This window comes from Euphorbia lathyris, chromosome 8, assembly GCF_963576675.1.
Source record: "Euphorbia lathyris chromosome 8, ddEupLath1.1, whole genome shotgun sequence".
Lineage (NCBI taxonomy): Eukaryota > Viridiplantae > Streptophyta > Magnoliopsida > Malpighiales > Euphorbiaceae > Euphorbia > Euphorbia lathyris.
The window spans coordinates 65,040,713-65,046,136 of record NC_088917.1 but is presented as its reverse complement, the minus strand read 5'-3'; positions in this window follow the sequence as shown (position 1 = coordinate 65,046,136).

Sequence of the window (5,424 nt, the reverse complement as noted above, 5' to 3'; positions counted from 1 at the left end):
AATCAGTCGATACATGATCACTATCGACATCTATCACGAGAATACATTGTAGATATGTGCCGATATGTGTCTATATTTAAGTTGTATCGACATATATCGACATATCTTATAGTTTAAAGTGTGTATACCAATAATATATAATTTTCGTTAGCTTTCTTCGTTTAGTTACAATAATATATAATTTACTTCTGTGTTTATGATAATGTAGAAATATGTCCACCCCGAATATTTGTCTGTGTATGCTTTCATAGGATGGAGAATGGAAAAAAGAGGGGCCCATGGACACTATGATATACGTTGGTGGTCAATCGAAGGTGCTCCATTTTTCAACGCCAACTGACTATCAAACTTTGAGAGATAGAATTCACGTTTCCTTGAATGTTGATGTAGCCTGTTTTGACATACAAATGGCAATGCACACAACATACGGTCCAAATAAACTTTTTGGAAGATTAGCACACATAGTGGATGACAGTGATATTGCTGGTTTCGTTGAGTTTTGTAGATGGAATAAACCCGATGTGATGCCATTATATGTGACTATGACTTCTCGAACAAGTGTTGCGGAAGTAAGGCGACCAATGGTTGCTGAAGTACGGCGACCAAATGTTGCGGAAGTAAAATGACCAATTGTTACAGAAGTAAGACGACCAATTGTTGCTGAATTATGGCCACAAAATGTTGCTGAAGTAGAGGCAACCAGAATAAGTTATTGTGTACCTAACATAGCAATTGAGACTCGTGGTCCGGCAAAACATGTCATGAATCCATATACCCAATCTCCTGTTGGGCTAGACGATATTACATTGGATCACAATTGTGGGTATGATAATGTAATGAACGGGGATGATCAAGGATATGGTAATGGATGTGATAACGATGACCATGGATATGATAACGAATACAATGGATTTGGCAATGATGATCACGTATATGATAACGATGATCGCCAAAGAGATGTTTCAGAACCATCGATTGATAATGTTCAACCAAGTTTGCATGAGATTGATGATGAAGCAGGAATGAGAAGGAGAACGGATCTATTTCGGTTTGTTCCTATCACGTCCGCGACTAAATTTCAAAAATTTATATTTTGATATTAGTATATATGATAATTATTAGGTGTGTGATTTTTATTTGGTGCTATAGGAAAAGTTTGGAGTTAATTTGATGGTTTTAGGTATAAATTAAAAGTTTAGAATAATTTTTAAAAGATTATATAATGATGGAGGATCAAAATGGATATTCTTCAGATTTGGTATATATAAGTTGAGATGAGCGAAGAGGCAGAACATATCTATATTTATTTTGTTTTGTTTTTTTTATATTCATTTTAGATTTATCCGTTTTCTCTGAACCGTTTCTTCACCGTTTCTTTGATTTGCGGAGATTCGACTGTCCGAATCACTCAAAATTGGAATCATAACATCCTTATACATAGATCTAAGTCCTAGTCGAAGAGTTTTTGAGTTTCGGCAGTGTTTGGAGGGGAAACGTCTTAGACAGAGTTTAGAGGCGAATCGATCGGTTGTATTTTCTTCAATTAGTAGCCAAGGTAAGTAACTATCAACTATATTTTGAGTTTTATATATATAGATATATATATATATATATATAATCAAAGAATTTCCAGAAATTGATATTTCAGGGTTTATACGGGTATTTTGTAAAATTGGGATTTTATACGATTTTGCTTCTTATTGTGAAATTATGGTTCAAATGAAGCTATTGACTATGCTTCTATGTGAATTTCAGATTTTACTTGATTATGTTGATTTAAGGCTTTATTTGGTTGATTTACATGTATACATATATGTTTTTGGTTTCAATATATATATATATATATATATATATATATATATATATATATTGAACAAAATGAATTTGATGATTTCTTACGAATTGTTTTTGGATTGAGAAATCTGTTGCGGTTATTGTTGTTATTATTTTGGGCTGAAGTCCGAATATGATTTTTATGATACAAAAGGGCTAATTGAAGCCAAATGATTTATGGTGATGAAATAGTTTGGAATTTGATTGTGAAATGATATTTGAGCACGTTATGATTTTATGATTTTATGATTTTATATCCATCGAGAGCTATCCGGATCGGTGGTTCCATATTTGAAGACCATGTTCAGTGAGGGACATGGCATGTGTACACAGTTTGAAAGACCTATTGGGTATGGCAAAGAAGTGTTGGGTAAGACCATATGGGATAGGCAATGTTAAGAGACGTCTCGATTATATATGTGGTTATGGATTGATACTTAAGGGGAGAAACTCGAGAATGGATACAATATTTTAAGTTCATTTGGATTATGTTTTCCGTTATGATTGATTTTGATATAAGGTTTTACGTTTTATTGATTACGATTTGGCTTGATAAAACGCTTATTTGATTATCATATTTTATACGGTTTTGAACTCAAGAATCGATACAAGATTATATATTTTTGGTTTTTGGTTTACTACTTTGACTATATCATGAACTTTAGTTTTGAGTATATTTTATAACGTTTTGATTAAATCCTTTTCTAAAGGTATATATGTAGTTATGTTAAGTAAAGCTGATTTTTATAGCTGATAGTTTCTTACTGAGATTTTTTTCTCACGTTTTTAATTGTTTTAATGTTTTTAGGCGAGAAAGTACAAGATAGAGAGAAGGTTACTGACCAATTAGGCGAGAATCAGAAGTTGTTGCTTATTGTTAGAATTATTATTAGAACTTTACTATTTAATTGATTGTGATCTAAATTTGGAGAGTATTAAGTATTGATTATGATCTTTCTATTTCACGCCCGATGCCGATTGAGGTCGATTAGGGTCGGGTGTGACAGTTTGGTATCAGAGCTCTAGGTTAAATTCTTCGGACCTAAAGTTGATAGTAAGTGAGGCATATCGATATTTGGAAATACCTAAGAAATAATCGACAGTAATTGAGGATAGATATGTGGTGAAAGCTAAGAAATAATTTAGAATTTTTCAAGGATTGAGTAACTAGCTAATGAGGGGTAGCAATGAGATTTGATGGGTGTATGAAAATTAGCAGATGATTTGATATTTGGTGATATGGGTTACATACTTGATATTAAGTATGACTTGGCGTTGATATTTGAGTGTTTAATAGTTAGCTTACAACCATATATACATGAGATATGAATAAATTATAACTTTGAGCTAGAGATAATAAAGAATTGTCTATATATGTGCTGCGGGAGAATCAGATTCGTATATGAACCTTATGATGCATTTTCGACCAGATAGAAGCCGAATTTGTCATAGAGTCCTAAATGAAAGTTCTTTATTTTTGTCTTACGTTTCCAGGGGTTTTTGAATCGCCTTAATCGGACTCCGTATGAAAAAGTTATACTGAAAATGGCATATGTTGGTCATTTTAGCGTTAAACCAGAATTTGGTTTTTGCTTTGATTTTTCTCCTTATTTGAGAGACGTTGCTATTGGTTTACATGATAAGTTGGTCTTCTTAGGACTATAAGAAATTGAGGAAATGATTAAGTGATCAATTGAAGATAATAGATATGGGATTGAGAAAGATCAAATATGGAGGTTTCATTAAATGGGTTTGGAAGTTGATTCATGATTGGGAGATTAGAACATGAATTTAGTGTATTATAGAATCTTAAGTTGAATAAATGAGATCTGAAATTTAAGTTACTGTTTTATTGGTGAACTTCATCGTGTTGAGGTTTAGCATTATTGAGAGTTATATAAATGATGTTTAGAGAGATACCGATGTTAGTGATCAATGAGAAGTAAAGTGTGAGAGGTTCATGATTTAATGATTAAATATGAAAATTTGGTAAGCTTAAATAGTGTTTGAGGAAATAATTAAAATATTTTTTTTGAGGACAAATTTTTCTGATCTCAAGCACAGTTTGAGGTAGGAAATTAAGACATGACTCTTATTGATAGGAAATTGTATCATAATAGGGTTTATATTTGATTGAGGATGATGATTGAAGTTAATGATACGAATCATGATTGGAGTGAAAAATTATAGATTTAAGTATTATTATCAAGAAAGAGGAACTCTCTCCCTCTATCTTTTTTTCTTCTAATGAAGAAGATCCCCCTTTTTTGCTAGTGAGAGAGACCATATACTGATTTATCTGCCTCCCACTTATGATTCTTGAAAATCTCAATTACTCTTCCCTATACCAATTAAATAAATTGAATTTAAGTATATATTTAGAGTTTATTATTTTTTTTTTTTTTTGGTAGAAAAGGAAAAGAAAAACGAACAACAACAAACTACCCAGGAATTAGCCTAGGGAAGCTAACCCCAATCCTATCTTCTAAGAGAAGATGAGAGATGGAACTAGGGGAAACAGGAAGGGTAGTAACGCCTAACGTCCCTTCATGGCCCGCCGCCGCCAAGCGATCAGCAACACGATTCTGCTCTCTAAAAATGTGTCTGAACTCTACGAACTCAAAGGAGGAGCAAAGCCTTATAATAGCTTTGATGAGGTTGCGACTGTTAAGACCCATAGAATGATTCTCAGAAATCATTTTAATTGCTTCCAAATTATCAGACTCCACAGAGAGCCTCTTAACACACAGCCTTTTAGCAAGATTGATTTCCAGTAAGAATAGCCCAGAGCTCCGCAGAAAAGGAAGGACCCAACCCTAAATTCTGGGAGAACCCAGAAAGCCAGACGCCCCCTACATCTCTAAGCACACCTCCAGCCGCAATCTTACCGTTACTGAGGCAGGAACCATCAGTATTCAGCTTCACAACCCCCTCTCTTAGCCTGCTCCATCCCACGAGATGGACATCACAACACTGAGAGGCTCTGGCAAGGGACTCTCCTTTGAAACTATCGATAATAGAGAAAAGTTTTTTCGAGAAGAAATCAGCTAAGTTTGTCATAAAAACAGTTTTATCTCCAAAAATCTCCTCGTTTCTCCATTTCCAAACTTGGTGACAGATAATAGCAAAGAAAATGTCACCATGCTCCATGTATGGAAGCAACTTTCCTCTAACACCATCAGAGAACCAGTCGACCTCAGAATGTGCCATGAAGGAAGAGAAAATATGGTGTGGGAGAATTTTCCTCCAAACTCTTTACTATTAGAGCAATCTCTAAGAGCATGGCACAAAGTCTCAACATGGCCTCTGCATCTACTGCAAGCTCCAGAATCAGCCAAGTGCCTTCTGTGCCTATCCGAATTAGTAAGAAGCCTGTCCTTAACGCCCAGCCACAGGAAACTCCTAATACGGAAAGGAACTTTAAGGGTCCAAATCGACTTCCACACATCCGAGGGAGGATCAGATCTAAAGAGAGAGAAAGCTTCAAAGGCCGATTTGCAAGTATAAACTCCATTGTTAGTCAGCGCCCAACAATGCCTATCCAAGTCTTCCTCTTGATTACTCACCTTCACTCCCCGCATTCTAAGGAGA